Raw genomic sequence first — 18,419 nt, 5'->3', positions numbered from 1 at the left:
GCCATTCTAACTGGTGTGAGATGGTATCTCATTGTAGTTTTGATTTGCATTTCTCTGATGGCGAGTGATGATGAGCATTTTTTCATGTGTCTGTTGGCTGTATGGATGTCTTCTTTTGAGAAATGTCTGTTCATATCCTTTCCCCACTTTTTGATGGGGTTGTTTGTTTTTTTCTTGTATATTTGTTTGAGTTCTTTGTAGATTCTGGATATTAGCCCTTTGTCAGATGAGTAGGTTGCAAAAATTTTTTCCCATTCTGTAGGTTGCCTGTTCACTCTGATGGTAGTTTCTTTAGCTGTGCAAAAGCTCTTTAGTTTAATTAGATCCCATGTGTCAATTTTTGCTTTTGCTGCCGTTGCTTTTGGTGTTTTAGACATGAAGTCCTTGCCCATGCCTATGTCCTGAATGGTACTACCTAGATTTTCTTCTAGGGTTTTTATGGTATTAGGTCTAACATTTAAGTCTCTAATCCATCTTGAATTAATTTTCGTATAAGGGGTAAGGAAAGGATCCAGTTTCAGCTTTCTACTTATGGCTAGCCAATTTTCCCAGCACCATTTATTAAATAGGGAATCCTTTCCCCATTTCTTGTTTTTGTCAGGTTTGTCAAAGATCAGATGGCTGTAGATGTGTGGTATTATTTCTGAGGACTCTGTTCTGTTCCATTGGTCTATATCTCTGTTGTGGTACCAGTACCATGCTGTTTTGGTTACTGTAGCCTTGTAGTATAGTTTGAAGTCAGGTAGCGTGACGCCTCCAGCTTTGTCCTTTTGACTTAGGATTGTCTTGGCAATGCGGGCTCTTTTTTGGTGCCATATGAACTTTAAAGCAGTTTTTTCCAATTCTGTGAAGAAAGTCATTGGTAGCTTGATGGGGATGGCATTGAATCTATAAATCACCTTGGGCAGTATGGCCATTTTCACGATATTGATTCTTCCTATCCATGAGCATGGTATGTTCTTCCATTTGTTTGTGTCCTCTTTGATTTCACTGAGCAGTGCAAACCCTCTTTCTTTATTCACAGCAGCAAGTGTAGGTTTTCTCTCTTTTTTTAAGAGACAGGCTCTTGCCCTGTCACCCAGGCTTGGAGTGCAGTGGCACGATCACAGCTCATTGCAACCTCAATAAGTTCTCTTTTTGTTGTGGAAGATCAGAGCAGACCCCATTAGATAGTGATGATTAGCTGTTGATGAGACTCATTTCTACTATGGGATGAAAAGAAATCGCACTTCTGTCTCGCCGCAACCAAGTTCCAGACTCAGCTCCCTGACAGTCTAGGGGTTAGAGAAATAGGCAGTGTGTTCCTCTGCACATGCAGAGAGAGCTTTTATTTTTATTTATTTGTTATTTATGAGATGGAGTCTCCCTCTGTTGCCCAGGCTGGAGTGCAATGCTGCAATCTCAGCTCACTAGAGCATCCACCTCCTGGGTTCAAGTGATTCTCCCACCTCAGCCTCCTGAGTACCTGGGACTACGGGCGGGCGCCACCCTGTCGTAGAGACAGGGTTTCGTCATGTTAGCAAGGTTGGTCTTGAACTCCTGACATCAGGTAATCCACCCACCTCAGCCTCCCAAAGTGCTGGGATTACAGGTGTGAGCCACAGCGCCCAGCCCAGGGAGAGCATTTTTGTGCTTTAACAAAGCATGATATCAAAGTAATATGAGTAAGCTAGATGGGCAGAGAAAGAAACACTGGCAAGCTGCATTCTTTCAAAGCCAGACTGCACCTGAGTTGGGAGGAGCAGAGTGCGCAAGAGCAGATGAATTCAGCGATACTGAGTTCAAGTGTGGCCAGCACATCTCTGCTCACAGCACACAGCCAGCTGTCAGGTGAACTAGATTATATATAAGTAAGCACATGTCTCTAATTGTTGAGTCAGGGGATATGAAGTCACATGGCTATGCCTGCAAGGGAGGCTGGGAAATGGCGCTCAGCTGGGCAATCATGTGCCTCGCTACGGTCTGCTGTTATGAAAGGAGAAGTCAGATGTTGGGGAACACACAGCAGTCTCTCTCACAAGGGGGGATAAAGAGAGAAGATTGAGGAGGGGAGCCAGGCACGGCAGCTCAGGCCTGTAACAAGCCTCCCAAGTTGCGGCCAAGAGTCAGAGGCTGTAGTGAGCTATGATGGCACCACTGCCCTCCAGCCTAGACAACAGAGCAAGACCCCTATCTCTAAAAAACAGAGGAGGGAATTAGAGAGTGAGAACAGAGCTGAGAATGGAGAAGAAGAGTTAATTATAAGTAGAAGAAAAAACTCCAGTTGCTGAGGCAAAGCCCTGGGGTTAGATTCCAATCAGTGCCAACAGCATCATAGCAGTTGCTGAGTTGTTATTCTGGGGTTTAGGAAGAGGATGTCTATGACTACAGTGAGGAAGGGGGGCCTATTCCATCTCCTGGGCCTTACCAGCCTCCACTCCAGGCTCATCTTGTTTCTGTTGTGATTTTGTGCTTCCGACTCTTAAAACTGTTCTGCATTTTGTTCCCTTTTATTTGCCCACTGTGGTTAAACAACTCAACCAGACAACTTGAACAAGAGCTATGACTGAACAGGGATCATGAAAAGAGGGGGTCCCCTAGTTCCACTATGAATGGAAAAGTAAGCACACTTCCTTCCCTTTGCATAGTGGGCGTGTTTTTCCAAAAGGTTCTTGCAGATGTTGTCTCAATTCCCTCTGTAACAAAACTGCAAGGCAGGGACAGGCACTGTTAATAATAAGTAGTGAGGGTGCAGTCTCTGGGGTCAGACTGCCTGATTGAAATCCCAGCTCTGCCATTTATGAGCTGTGTGATCTTGGGGAACTCACTCAACTCCTCTGAGCTTCATTTCTCTCAACTATAAAATGGGAAGCACATTGCAAGCACTTTACAGGTAGGGAAACTGAGATTCAACTAAAGGGATTTGCTTAAAGATTCAAAATCTGGTTTTCTAACTTCCAATTCTACTCTGCCTGAAAGCATAGGTTTTATGGAGCTCAAAGTAGGTGAGTGACTTGTGGCATGAAATCAAAATTAATGTAAACTTATGAAACAGAACAAAATATATAGATCAGAGAAAAGAAACCCAAGGAATGGTGATGTAACACGGAAACAAGCCAGGGAGGTACTGAGAGAAAAAGAATAGAGCTAGGCAGAGGGGAATCATGGCTGCCAGAAGCATGAAGAGCCTGAAGCTGTCGTTTTCCAGAAAAGGAAACTGAGGCATGTGGCAGTCACATGCAACTCCAGCAGACAGGACTGCAGCAATGTGGAAGGAACTGCATCCCCTGAACGTCAGAGAACTTTCTCATTCTGGCGATTCAGCCTCCCGAATTCCCGGGGAAATTCTCTGGAAGGACTTTGGAATCTTCACACTGGCTGCCCATCACAGAGGTCAGACAAGCACGACCAGTTGAGTGAGGAAAGCACACATCACAATGCGTTCTTCTTGCTTTTGTTTTACTTTAATCCCTCTAGGAATAGGAGACAGATAACCTTTCAATAATCTGAAATTCCAATAAAAAGAAACTCTCTCTGAAAAGTACACAGTGTTTGGGAAGGCTTCAGTATTTAGTAGACTTTAAAGATTTTCTTTTTTTTTTTTTTTTGAGACGGAGTCTCACTCTGTCGCCCAGGCTGGAGTGCAGTGGCCAGATCTCAGCTCACTGCAAGCTCCGCCTCCCAGGTTTACGCCATTCTCTCGCCTCAGCCTCCCGAGTAGCTGGGACTACAGGCGCCCGCCATCTCGCCCGGCTAATTTTTTGTATTTTTTTAGTAGAGACGGGGTTTCACAGTGTTAGCCAGGGTGGTCTCGATCTCCTGACCTCGTGATCCGCCCGTCTCGGCCTCCCAAAGTGCTGGGATTACAGGCTTGAGCCACCGCGCCCGGCCGACTTTAAAGATTTTCATCAGCCCTCCAATTTCTCTGTGTGCTTTGGAGGCATTGAGGGGAGTAATATTAGCTGAATAAAAGGTCACCACCACAAGAATTGTTTTTAGCTACATAAATGTGACATGGCAGGGTTGAAAGCTCTAGATAGATATTAAATTGCTGGTAATACTTGTGAGTAGGTACAACTATCATTTTCCACACCCCCAGGCAGCAGGGGAAGCTCTTTCACTCTATGATGGCTTGTAAATTATTTTCCTGTTTTTGGTCTTTTTCTACATTTTTGTCCTCATTTCCTCTATGATTTTTTTCAAGCTTCACCTGGCTTTGCAGCCATAAACATTTCCACTTAAATGCTGTGTTGCTGGTTCTCAAACTTGAATCAGAATGATCTCGGGGCCTTTGGAGACACTGATTGCTGGGCCCCAGCCCCAGAGTTTCTGATGCAAGACGTCTGCGTGGGAACTGAGAACCAGTGTTTCTAACAAGTTCCCAGGTGACGCTGTTGCACATGGTCCAGGACCCATACTAGGAGAATGGCTGGGTTAGATCGCCCTCCCTTGGCTGCGCCCTGGACTCTGTCCTAGCCAAGGCCAGCAAATCACTCTGCACTTTTGTCTTCCTGTGGTTCCAAGGAGACTTTCCTTGTCAATATTGTGGCACTCCATTCAAGACCCAAAGATGTACTGATGAAGCTTCCGGGGGGTGCTGTGGAAGTCAGTCTGAGAGCTGAGCAATGCCAGGGGGCACTAAGTCTTGGGCGTCTCATCCCAAAGCCATCCCAGAAACACCCTGCTTGTTCTTTACTCCCAAGGCAGGTGTAGATTCCACGTTAGTCCTTAAGGTTTGCGATATCTCTGGCTGGTCCCCAGGGTTGGCTTTGATCAGAGGCCCTGAAACCTGGAGCTGAGCAGTTCTCCCAGCCATCCACTGACCCAGGAATGCCAGAGACCTCCACAGGGATCTCCCTCACCAGAAAGCCAGCACTGACCCTTAGCTGAGGGTGGGAGGACCTAGCAGGACATTTGTCTGATGCGTTGGGTCTTAAGGATCCAGGAACATTGAAGTCCAGTCTGACCAGCAGTCTTTACCTTAAAAAGTGAAAAATAAATAAAACATAAGATTCATTTCAAGTTCCTCAGAAAGAAAGCAGTGAGTCACTGAAAAAAAAAAAAAATACTGTTTTCCATTGAAAATGATAGATTAGATTATAAATATTAGATGTATTTTCTAAAGGATTAAGTGAAAACCTTATTTGGGCATTCTAAATTCCTTAGTAGGCTGGTCATTTAAAAGGAAGCAATGAAGGCCCTTTGATTCCTCTACTTCGCAGTCGGACAAAGTCTACAGTTTTCCTAGGAGGCTTCCGGTGTGTTCAAGAAGGCAGCGGGGCCATCCCAGCACTTTGGGAGGCCGAGACGGGTGGATCACGAGGTCAGGAGATCGAGACCATCCTGGCTAAGACCGTGAAACCCCGTCTCTACTAAAAAATACAAAAAACTAGCCGGGCGAGGTGGCGGGCGCCTGTAGTCCCAGCTACCCGGGAGGCTGAGGCAGGAGAATGGCGTAAACCCGGGAGGCGGAGCTTGCAGTGAGCTGAGATCCGGCCACTGCACTCCAGCCTGGGCGATAGAGCGAGACTCCGTCTCAAAAAAAAAAAAAAAAAAAAAAAAAAAAAAAAAAAAAAAAAAAAGAAGGCAGCGGGGCCGACGCTGGTCTCTTACGTGCTGCCCTCTCGTGGTCTCCCAAACACATGCAGCTAAAGTTTTCTTCCGATCCCGCTCATCTATTTGTTCAAATCAACAGGAACAGAGCCCAGGACAAAGGGGAACAGGTGATGGAGGTCGGCTACAGCACAGCTGATTCCACGGGTCTGATTAAGCTACTGCACTCCAGCCTGGGCGACAGAGCAAGACTCTGTCTCAAAATAAATAATTGGTATTTTTCCATAAAAATATGTTAGCAAGAAATGTATAATTTATTATATTTAAAGGAATTTATAAATATTATAAATATAAATATTGTCCAATTTTTTTCCATTTCTAGTTTCTAGTATAGTAAATATCAATAGATATATTCCACATAATAAACAAAGGCTCTTCGGGTCCCAGATAATGTTGAAGGTATAAAGAAATCTTGAGTCCAGATAGTTTCAGAATCACTGATGTAGAGGAACCGTGGGATTGCGGGATGGCTCCAAAGCTCAGTTTGCACATGTGTCCTGGGATGTAACATGAGGAGAGATTTGGGGTGGGTACCAGTTCACTAGTTACCTGATTTTAAAGAGTGGAAGAAAGAGTGTTAGGTTCAACACCGTTCCCCAGGAATAACCTCTTCTCAGGTTGCATTCAACTTTCCCTGAGCCCAGGAAAAGTGAGGCTCCTTTGCATTGCACCTGTGCTGTGCCGAAAGGAGCAGTGGCCCCAACTGAATGTGTGCTGCTGTGTGATGCTAGGCAAGCTTGTTTCCCTGGTGCCACTGCAGAGTCTGTGGCTGAAGATTCTAATAGGCTGGTCCTTGCAGCAGCTGTGGGTTCCATACAGGGACTGGCCTGAAACAGATCCCCACAGCTTCTCACTACGGTACTGTAGAGACCAGAAAGCTAAATGTTACATTTTTTTAAAACACATTTGCAGCTAAGATACTGTTATCAGATACTCTAAATTGTGTTCCAGAAAAGCATATAGAAACTCTAACCCCGACCGGGCGTGGTGGCTCACACCTGTAATCCCAGCACTTTGGGAGGCTGAGGTGGGCAGATCACGAGGTCAGGAGTTCAAGACCAGCCTGACCAACATGGTGACACCCCATCTCTACTAAAAATACAAAAATTAGTTGGGCGTGGTAGTGGGTGCCTGTAATCCCAGCTTTTCAGGAGGCTGAGACAGGAGAATTGATTGAACTCGGGAGGCAGAGGTTGCAGTGAGCCAAAATCACACCATTGCAATCCAACCTGGGCAACAGAGTGAGACTCCATCTAAGGAAAGAAGGAAGGAAGGAAGGAAGGAAGGAAGGAAGGAAGAGAGTGAGGGAGGGAGGGAAAGAGGAACTCTAACCCCCAATGTGACCTTTTTTAGAGATAGGGCCTTCAGAGAGGCAATTAAGATTAAACGAGGCCATAAGGGTGGGTCCCTAATGCAATAGGACTGTCTTGGTAAGAAGAGGAAGAGACACCAGTGAAGCAAGCACACAGAGAGAAGGCTATGTGGGGACACAGCAGGAAGGTGGCTGGCTACAAGCCTCGGGAGAAACCAAGCCTGCCAGCACCGGGATCTTGGACTTCCAGCCTCCAAAACTGTGAGAAAATACATTCCTGTTGTTTAAGCCACTCTGTTGGTGATATTTTAACATGACAGTCACAGCAAACTAACACAGGCAGTGACTGAGATTTAGATTCTGCCAAGCAGGCATTCACATGGGATTTGGAAGGTAGAAGTGAGATACACACAAAACCTCTGCTTCTTCTGCTGGAAAACATCTTGGACATGTCTGGTTTTTCTGTGGCTGCTTCCTGGTCATGGCAGTGTCTGATTATATGGGCTTCCTGGTCATAGTAGCTTCCTGATTATACTAGTTTCCAAAACATGGAGGAGGAAGCATGGCTCTGCTTTAGCAGCTGCGGCAATGACTTTCCAAGTGACATGTGGCTTCCTGGGAAGTAGCTCTCATGGTACTGAGATGTGGCTTTGAGAATTGTTCCCGGAAGTGACGGGCAAGAGAAGACTCTCCCACTGGTCTAGCTTTGCCATCTGGCCCCTATAAATAGTACTCCAAGTATCTGTGGCACCTCAAGTAGTTCTATGAAACCTATGACAACTTTTAAAGGTCTCTGGGGTCATGGATCAAAGCCAAGCCCTCTTTGGCTATTAATATTCTTCTATGTAAAAGTTTCTAACTTGCAACCAGGTACAGTGGCTCATGCCTGTAATCCCAGCACTTTGGGAGGCTGAGGTGGGGGATCACCTGAGGTCAGGAGTTCAAGACAGCCTGGCCAACATGGTGAAACCCCGTCTCTACTAGAAATACAAAAAAAAAAAAAAAAAAAACAGCTGGGCATGGTTGTGGGTGCCTATAATCCCAGCTACTCGGGAGGCTGAGGCAGGCAGAATTGCTTGAACCCAGAAGGCAGAGGTTGCAGTGAGCTGAGATCGTGTCTCTGCACTCCAGCCTGGGCAACAGAGAGACTCCATCTTAAAAAAAAAAGTTTCTAACTTGCCGTTGGGCCCTTGTAAAAACAGAATACCTGGCCATGGGAAAGTAGTGGTCATGTAACTTAAGCTGTCCATAAAGAATTGTTATCTAATCCAGCGAGTCATAAGTTTGGATGCCTGCAGAGGTCTCCATCATAAGTGGTTATGGAATATGGGGACAGGTCCTGAAAGTGCCCGTACATCACTGGAGTGGAGGCTGTACAATCTCAGTGTACCACCTCCTCCTGCTACAATGCCATCTGCCATGACCTCATGGCTGGTTTCCTGGGATCAGTTGACTAAGAAAACATTGAGCCTGGTTTTCAGAAGGTGCCACACAATCATCTGAAAGTTGATACAATATTATGGCCCCATTCAGGGGTAGCTCTGGCGGGACAGAGAAATCCTTGTAATGGGTAGAACTTTGAATTCCTGGAAGAAGAGATGGCCAAATGTATAGATCTTCCCTAATTCCCAGGCAGCAGCTAACCATTTAGCTAGATGACTAACAGCTTGGAAGAAGTGAGACTGGAGGAATTCTTGACAAGGCCTGGGGAAAGTTGTATGGAAGGCCTTCTCAGAATAAGCCCCAAGTGTGGCAATCATTGTGTCCCTCGTTACTGTCATGGAAGAGCTCTACACGTAAGGCTTTTACTACTCAGGTGAGCAGGGTGAGCGTGATTCTTTGGCTGTGAGCCAGCCTCTCCCCATGCAGCCAGCATGCCACCTTGCTGATAATCCCACTGAGCAAGCACAGGGTGGCTGGATAAAGAGACAGAAGCAAGGCAGGCAGCAACTTTTGCTGCTTTTTTTTGCCCTGGAGCAGGCACCGCCCATGGAAGTATCTGACCTTAGCAGCATCCTCATCCTCATGGCTCCCTTCTCTACATTCTGCTCCACACGATAGTACTGCTTTCATATCCTCTACCTCCAGGAGCATATTTTGGGACATCCAGGCCCTTAATGTCAATATCAGTGTTTCTTGAAGTGTAGGCATCAAAATCGCTTACTTATGTTTGTTAGTATGTAGGAGTCAGAAAATGGATTTTTATCAAAATCCCCAAGTAATCCTTGTCTTCACTAAATTTTGTAACAATCTAATCTTGAACAAAAAGAAAGTAGTTCTCTTTTTTATTCTCTCTCTGTCTCTCTCAACTCTCCACAGCCTGCCCTCTTAGTTCAGTTTCCTAGGCCACGGACTTCCTCTTCCCTAGTGTCTGGCCCCAGGAACCATCTCTTTTTAGTGGCCGTAAACCCCATACCTGCAAGATGAAGCCTTAAACCTCATAAAACTCTACAGAAGAACCATATGCCAGTTCAGTGTAGCCTTGGTGTTCATGTAAGAAATCTTCCCTTCCAAGAATGGAGTGGGGTGGGTCTTCCTTCTTCGCCCTGCCAGAAGTCATCATGATGAAGAAGGCTGACAGCTGGAGAACAGAAAGCTGAAAATCATGGGTTTATCAGTCCACCCCTCACTGAGGAGGGGTTGAGATTGAAAACTCCTAAAAGGGACATAACCCCTAGACTGCCAGCTGGGAAGGCACAATCTGGGGCCAGAGAAGCTCCCCACTGCAGATCCATTTCCAGCGTGGAGAAAGCATCCTCCTGTTTCCTCCAGTCTCAGCCTGTCCTGTGGTTCTCTGCAGCCTTTCAGGCAAACACAAACAATGGCATTCCCATCTGCCCTGGCCCCTCTCTTCCCACCATGCCACTTCCCCTCAGCAGAGTCCTGCTGATGTTCACCTAAGCCTGCACCCTCTCAACCCCTTTATCCTCATCATCATAGTCATCACAACCTGCTTACTTTATTCATACCAAGTAGCAACAGAAAAGTCCAATTTCTGCAGCTGGGCATACTTAGCTTCACCAACAAAATGTCTATATGTCAGACCACAATGGAGCACGGTAGTTTGAACTTCTAAAATGTAATTAACAGCTAGATAGTGTTTCTCCAAACTCCCCATCTAGTAAGCACTGAAGTGTAGGGTATCTAAAACCTTAACAGACTTCCCCTGTTTCTTGCAGGAGTTTTATAAAAGGATATTAAGGAGAATGACTGCCCTTCTAGCCCAGAGACTGTAGTAGGGGATTTGTTTAGAGTTAAAGAAAATCTCTCATGGGACTTGGGTTCTGTTGGGTTCTGGATACTGATTTGTTGTGTCCAATAAGACCAGATTTGCTGATTTACAAAGCCCATTGGTCTCAGGTTCATTCTCTGTAAAACAAGACATTTCCCAAGAAGGGGTCTCTACACGTCTCAGAAGCTTTTATGAGGCTGTGAGCCTCATGTGATACCAGAGGAAGACATCACCAGCTCACTGTTCACAAGTCCACCCCATTCCCAGTGTGGATCTGAAAACCACAGAGTGCCAGTCTCTGTAAGTGTCCTCTATTGTCTCTGGTCCAGCTCCATGAACATCCTGAATGTTTGCATAACCAGAGGGAACAAGGGGGCCTCCTGGGGAGATACAGGGAGACTGTGTGACAATGGGGAGAAAGCAGCACATTTGGAGGAGCCCTGGGTCCCCCAGGTCTGGTTGTAAGGCCCTCTCTTAGGTTTCCTTAGTCCTCATCTTCCTTCAAGCATTGAAGAAACACAAAATACCTCACAGAATCCTCAAGCAGTGCAAATGCCCTAAGTCTTTCCCATCTTCCAAGCCCACATCACACTCCAGCTTCCAGCGATCTCTCTCCTGCTTTTCACAGTCAAACTTCTGGAAAGAATTGCTCATAAACCCCCCTGCCTGGCTAACCCTTCAGGACATGGTGGCTTAGCATATGGGCTCCAGAGCCTTCCGACTGCTTGGATTTATATCCTGGTGCCCCCACCTGGCTATGTGGCCTTGCACCAATGACATACCTCTGTGCCTCAGTTTCTCCATGTGTAGATAAGGATGATAATAGTGCTTATGTGAGTGCTCTATTAGGATTAAATGCCTTGGTTTCTGTAAAGTGCTTAGGATGGTACCTGGTATATAATGAGCCCTCAATAAATACTAGGTATTACTGTTTAACAACTCTCGCCGGGCGCGGTGGCTCAAGCCTGTAATCCCAGCACTTTGGGAGGCCGAGGCGGGCGGATCACAAGGTCAGGAGATCGAGACCATCCTGGCTAACACGGTGAAACCCCGTCTCTACTAAAAAATACAAAAAATTAGCCGGGCGAGGTGGCGGGCACCTGTAGTCCCAGCTACTCGGGAGGCTGAGGCAGGATAATGGCGTGAACCGGGGAGGCGGAGCTTGCAGTGAGCTGAGATCTGGCCAGTGCACTCCAGCTTGGGTGACAGAGCGAGACTCCGTCTCAAAAAAAAAAAAAAAAAAAACTCTCAATTTAGGGCTAACTTCTCAGAAATTCCACTAGGCCTCCTAGTTAGAGTCAGGCTTTCATAGTTCTTTTTGTTTGTTTGTTTGTTTTGTTTTGTTTTGTTTTGTTTTTTTGTTTTGTTTTTTTTTTTTTTGAGACGGAGTCTCACTCTGTCGCCCAGGCTGGAGTGCAGTGGCCGGATCTCAGCTCACTGCAAGCTCCGCCTCCGGGTTTACGCCATTCTCTCGCCTCAGCCTCCCAAGTAGCTGGGACTACAGGCGCCTGCCACCTCGCCCGGCTAATTTTTTGTATTTTTTTAGTAGAGACGGGGTTTCACCGTGTTAGCCAGGATGGTCTCGATCTCCTGACCTCATGATCCGCCCGTCTCAGCCTCCCAAAGTGCTGCGATTACAGGCTTGAGCCATTGCGCCTGGCCTCATAGTTCTCACCTAAGTTGAAATTAGGTATTTTTGGTGTGATTGTCGTGACCCTCACACAGGGCACACACTATAAGGTCAAAGGGAGCAGAAATTGCACCTGTGTTTCTCTACACTGTATTCCTACTGCTTAGCTCAATAACTGGCCCACAGCAGGAACAAATAAGTATTTCTTGAACATACAAAGGAATGAGTGAGTGCTGGTACTGGCCTGAGTCCATTTAATGAATGGAGGTTGCTGACAGAGAGCAAGTGCCCCAAGCTCCTGGATGAACCCATAATGGAAGACATCTTTGGCCAAAGGGTACCTGGCTGCTTGAAAGAATGACTATGGCTCCCAAAGGGGGGCTATTAGGGAAGCCCTTTGGGCATAAGAAAGCTGACTTTGGGCCAAAGACTCTACATGTCTTGGAGAAGTTGCTATTTGCATGTGAATGTCATCAACTGAGACTGTGATGTAGAACAAATCCTGTCACTCATTGAGTCCTGTGGCTCATTGGAATCCTTTTGGAAGTTTTGAAAAAATGAGTATGGATTCCTAAGCCCCACTCCAATCTGGAAATCTCCAGGAGTAGATCCTGGAAACTTAGATTTTTAAAAAGATCTTCGGGTGATTCTGTTGCCACCAGCCTGTACAGACTAGCAGGCTCTAATCTGGCCACGTTTTATCTTTTTACAAAGGAGGAAACAGAAACACACTTTTGCCCTACATCAGTAACGAGGGCATGAAGTGTTTAATAAACACGGAAATTAGCTGATAATTTGTTAGGGACTAGAAAATACGGTGTGTGCCCTTGGAAATAGCACGTAATACAAATCATGCATGGTAGGGGTCATTAGCATGGAAATGAGGTCTGATTAAAAAGCACTGACAGCACTTCTTCCTCCTCCTATTGTGATTAGAGTAAATATTAGACTGTTTGGCACACTCCGTCAAGTTTCCTCCAATAGACTCATCTCTCTTGGCCAGGGTATGTTTGCTGAGTTTAGCACAGGATGGCCCAGTGTCACTTATCTAAGAGTTGACAGCCCTTCACACCTGAGTGTTCCTGGCTGGTGTGGACTCAGCGATCCAATCATCACCATCATTCTCTACCCCAGGGTTTCTCAACCTGGGCACTATTGACATTTTTTATTGGATATTTCTTTGCAAGGAGTGGGGGGGTGCACTACCCTCTGCACTGTAGGATGTTTAGTAGTCTCCATGGCCTATGGTGTCTACCCACTAAAGAACAATAAAACATGTCCCTTGGACATTGCCAATTCTCCCCTAAGGAGGGAAAAAAGCCTCCCCTTCTCCCATCTCCACATTGAGAACTGCTTTAACCTTACAAATTCACTTAACAGAGAACTCAAAGGACCACAGCACGACATCAGGAATTTTCACTGGAGCCTTTTTCCCCAATAGAAAAAATATAAAAGAATATTTCTATGGATTTCATGGACAAGACCCAAAAAAGGACAAAACCAAAAAGAAACGATTGATAATTTTGCCTACATTAAAGTGTAAAACTTTCATATGAAAAACATCATATATGGAGTTGCCACAGAGGAGAAAATATTTACAATACAAATAATCAATGAAAGGTTAATGTTCAGAATACACAATTGTATTTGTTCCTTCTCACACTGCTATAAAGGACTGCCCAAGACTGAGTAATTTATAAAGAAAAGAGGTTTAATTGGCCGGGCGCAGTGGCTCACGCCTGTAATCCCAGCACTTTGGGAGGCTGAGGCGGGCGGATCACAAAGTCAGGAGATCGAGACCATCCTGGCTAACACGGTGAAACCCCGTCTCTACTAAAAATACAAAAAAATTAGCCGGGCACGGTGGTGGGCGCCTGTAGTCCCAGCTACTCGGGAGGCTGAGGCAGGAGAATGGCGTGAACCTGGGAGGCGGAGGTTGCAGTGAGCCGAGATCGCGCCACTGCACTCCAGCCTGGGTGACAGAGTGAGACTCCGTCTCAAAAAAAAAAGAAAAGAGGTTTAATTGACTCACAGTTCCACATGGCTGGGAGGACCTTGGGAAACTTACAATCATGGCAGAAGGGGAAGCAAACACGTCTTTCTTCATATCATGGCAGGAAGGAGAAGTGCCAAGCAAAAAAAGGAGAAAGTCCCTTATAAAACCATTAGATCTCGTGAGATCTCACTCACCATCATGAGAATAGCATGATGGTAACTGCCCCCATGATTAAATTACCTCCCACTGGGTCTTTCCCATGAACTACAATTCAAGAAGAGATTTGGGTGGGGACACAGCCAAACCATATCAATAGGGATGTCTCAGAATCAATAACAAAAAGAAAAACATCCAATAAGAAAATGAGCAAAGGATATGGTAGGCAGTCTGTGAAAAGGAAACTCTGAGTGGACAATACACTTGGAAACTGGTCAACCCTATGAATAGACAGGAAATGCAAATTGAAATGATCACATCCTACCTTACACTCATCAGAGGCAGTAAATGAATAAGTTGATAGTACCAAGTATTGGGGAGCAGGCACTGAAGTGATAGTATCTACTCCCATACACCCCTAGTAGAGGCACAGATTGGTAAACATCACTTTAGAAAACTGTCTAGCATTATCAGGTAAGATTGACTCTGCCATTACTCTCCCCAACAAACACCCTAAAAAACTAACACATCTCCACAAGGAAACACCATCAAAGGGTGTTTACAATAATGTTTGCAATAGTGAAACATGAAACAAACCAAGTATCTACCAGTTGGGGAATGGATAAACATTTAAGATGCACGTGCACACGATAGGATATCATTAGCATTAAAAATTAATGGACTATATGTGTAATGGGAAAATCATATTTTAAAGGATAGTACAGTATGGACCCAATTATATAAAGCTTAAAAACAAAGAGTATACCATTTATAGACACCTGCATATTGGTTTAAAAAAAAAGGGTGAAACTTGGATAAAAGGGAGGAAGTAAATGGGATGCAGGGAGGTCTACAATTGAGTTTACAATGTTTTATTTTATTTTATTTTATTTTTTTTATTTTTTTTTTTTTTGAGACGGAGTCTTGCTCTGCTGCCCAGGCTGGAGTGCTGTGGCCAGATCTCAGCTCACTGCAAGCTCCGCCTCTGGGGTTCACGCCATTCTCCTGCCTCAGCCTCCCGAGTAGCTGGGACTACAGGCGACCGCCACCTCGCCCAGCTAATTTTTTGTATTTTTTAGTAGAGACCGGGTTTCACCGTGTTAGCCAGGATGGTCTCGATCTCCTGACCTCGTGATCCGCCCGTCTCGGCCTCCCAAAGTGCTGGGATTACAGGCTTGAGCCACCGCGCCCGGCAATGTTTTATTTTTTAACCAAACAAAAAGAAGTACATCTGAAGGAAAAATGGCAAAATGTTAACCTATGTTTAATTGGGATTGTGGATATGTGGGGTATGAATTGTTTCATTCTCTAGACTTGTCTGAAATTTTTAGTTTTTTAAATTAAACATTTTAAAATAAATACATCTGGAAAAGGCAAAACTATAGGGATTGAAAACAGATAGGTGGTTGCCAAGGGCCAGGGATGGGGGTAGGGGTTGACTACAAAGGGGCCCCAGCAATCTTCGGGAGTGATGGAACTGTTCTGTATCCTGCTTATGGTGGTGGTTATACAACTGTATTCATTTGTCAAACCTCACAGACATGTACACTTCTTAAAAGGTGAATTTTATTGTATGAAAATTATACATTAATGAAAAAATAAAAATGAAAAAATATCTGCTAATAATGGTAGGAACAAAAGGTGCAGAATTAGACATTAATTAACTTTCTTACCTAACAAAAAGGAAATACTATATAAAATTGGATTGTTACTTGGAAGCATATATCAATGCATTCATAGGTATAATCCATACATTTTTAAAATTAAATCAACATTTGAATTAATAATAATAAATGCGGCCGGGCGCGGTGGCTCAAGCCTGTAATCCCAGCACTTTCGGAGGCCGAGACGGGCAGATCACGAGGTCAGGAGATCGAGACCATCCTGGCTAACACGGTGAAACCCCGTCTCTACTAAAAAATACAAAAACTAGCCGGGCGAGGTGGCGGGCGCCTGTAGTCCCAGCTACTCGGGAGGCTGAGGCAGGAGAATGGCGGGAACCCGGGAGGCGGAGCTTGCAGTGAGCTGAGATCCGGCCACTGCACTCCAGCCCGGGCGACAGAGCGAGACTCTGTCTCAAAAAAAAATAAAATAAATAATAATAATAATAAATGCATTTATATCACAGAATCTGCTGAAACACCCAGCACTTCACTCCTTTCTTAAACAAGAGCAAAATGCAACTTCAGCTCATTCTCCCTGCTCTGGGTGCCGGAACAGAACAGGATTTCTGACATTCATATTAATATTCTTGACGTTCTTATAATAAGTAGCTGTCAGAAATATTTGGTTATTGAATGAATGACTCAGTCAATAACCAAATGAGTGAAAGAAAGAAGAATCACTTCTCTGTCTTAACATCCTGTTTCTATTTTACTGGGGCAAGATCTTCTCTTACCTCTACAAGGATAGTGATAGTTTCATTAAGTTTTCTTCTCTCTGTATAATCTCCTGTCTCGAAATTCCTTTTTCTGTGGATTCCTTTTAGTCTTACCCCTTCCAGATATCAAAGGCTTTTCTCAGGTTTGTGGGAACCCTGGTTGTGCTCATGATTAAGGATGAGGGACTTAGAAGCTGAAAGGAAGCTTTGAGTCAGAGTGACCAACACTGAGGGGTGTCCCGGAACATGGGAGTTTCAGCACTAAAACCAAAAAAGTCCCAGGCAAGCCAGGCTGAGTCGATCACCCTATTCTGAGCCCATGGTGTGAGCTTCACGGGAGGGGATCTGGCTGAGACTTTTCTGGAAGAGCCTTTAATGTCAATATTTTTAGGGATTTCATCTTGGGCCAGTCAGAATCCCCAAAGAAGCAGTTTCCAACCTTCTGCCTGGAGGGTCAAGGCCAGTCTGGCGGGGATCGGGCAGCCTCCAGGATGCGGTATTCACACAGCTCTCACTCTTCTGATCTCTTCTGATCTGAGCGTAGAATCCCCATCCGCCTGGCTTCCCTCAGCCTAAAGATCCTGCTCTGTCAGCCTCTGGGCATCAGCCTTGTCCTTCTTCACATCTACAGATCTAGAAGTGTGACAAGGCTGAAGGTGGTAAGGACAAGGACTTTCTCCATGATGCCACCCCCACTTCAGCCATACCCATCTTTCCCAGAAGTCCCCAGGGCACTTATCCTTGTGTGTCATTGGTCAGAGCTGGGTCACGTGACCAAACCTGCACCAATCACAGGGAAAGAAAAAGAGGAGGAACATTATTGGTTTCTACCAAATATGATGATTTCCCTTGGCACATTGATAAGGGAACAACATAAGGGTTTGTGTAGTGAAAGAGGAAGGGGTGCAAATGTGAGTAGGCCACCAAAAGTGGCCATCTCTCAGCATATACAAACACAGTGTTGATTTAAATCCCACTTGGGGTCTAGGGACTAAAGTTCTAAAGGTTTCTCATCCCTTCAGAGGCCCTGGGGCCTCTCAACTTTGAGCTTCACTAGAAGTGTTACCAGTGCAGAGTGTCCAGGTTCTTGGTGTTTTGAACAAAGAATTGAACAAAATGCACAAAGCAAGGAAAGAATGAAGCAACAAAAGCAGCGATTTATTGAAAGCGAAAGTAGACGCCCCAAGGTGGGAGTGGCCTGGGTATAGGGCCTCAAGAGTCTCTTTACAGAATTTTCTCGGGTTTAAATACCTGTTCTAGAGGTTTCCCATTGGTTACTTGGTATACACCCTATGTAAATAAACCAATGGCACACAATCAGTCTGATTGGTTGTGGAAAGCAACCAATCAGAGGCTGAAGTGAAGTTACAAAGGTTACACCCTATGCAAGCATCTAATTGGTTATGGAAAGCAACCAATCAGAGATACTTTCAATTTTCCATATGCCATACAGAAAATGGCAGGTGGCGGTGGTTTGCAAAGGGACTAGCCACTGATCCTTTTGTTGCTTAGATGTGGAAAGTTGAGGTTTTCCTTTTGATTTAGTTCTAGGAATTCAGCGTGAATTGGCCTTAAGTTCCCTGACTCCAGACCCTATTCTCCTGCCTCAGAAGGGGGACTGATTGGGCGGTTTGAGGGTATGATTCTTGTAAAATTGAGCATCTCTGAGACCTGGTTGAGAGGAGCCTGCCCAACTGTATGAGAAGCCTCCTAGAAAAGAAATCATCTAAAGAAAGAAGGGGTCATTTCCAACATTAGTGTCAACTGTTTATTTAACACCCACTGTGTACCAGTCATAGTGCAAAGAACTAGAGACATAGTGGTGAAAAGGACAAATGCAGAAGGAAAGCAATTGTCTCTCCATCCAGTCACCCTCCATCTTAGCGCCCACAGACTCATACTGCATCCAAGGGAGATGAACCTATATTGGAATGAGTGAAAACTGTAAGAGCAGTTTCCATGAAAACGTGACGAGCACCCCGTGTACTGCTTCAAAGCCTGAATGAGAAAGCAGAGATAGCCCAAGTGGAAGCAGAAGGGACTTACCTGCTTGTGGCATTTGTGGAGGACATTTGTGCACTGAATGGACAACATGGTCTGGGCAGGTGGCTGTCCCAGCCC

The 18,419-nt window shown here is 45.2% G+C and overlaps 1 long non-coding RNA gene across 1 annotated transcript; it reads right to left on the bottom strand.

Moving 5' to 3' along the window:
- Positions 1–3,876: 3,876 nt before the first annotated feature.
- LOC117098801 lies at positions 3,877–17,002 on the bottom strand. The gene is made up of 3 exons (XR_004443605.1): positions 16,317–17,002; positions 9,321–9,500; positions 3,877–4,959 (listed from the first exon to the last, which is right to left on the bottom strand). It is a non-coding gene; the product is annotated as an uncharacterized LOC117098801 (long non-coding RNA).
- Between the last annotated feature and the right edge of the window lie 1,417 nt (positions 17,003–18,419).

Source organism: Trachypithecus francoisi, unplaced genomic scaffold, assembly GCF_009764315.1.
Source record: "Trachypithecus francoisi isolate TF-2019V2 unplaced genomic scaffold, Tfra_2.0 Contig01474, whole genome shotgun sequence".
NCBI classification, from domain to species: domain Eukaryota; kingdom Metazoa; phylum Chordata; class Mammalia; order Primates; family Cercopithecidae; genus Trachypithecus; species Trachypithecus francoisi.
The sequence above is the reverse complement of the archived record's forward strand: the minus strand, read 5'-3'. Positions and strand labels throughout refer to the sequence as shown.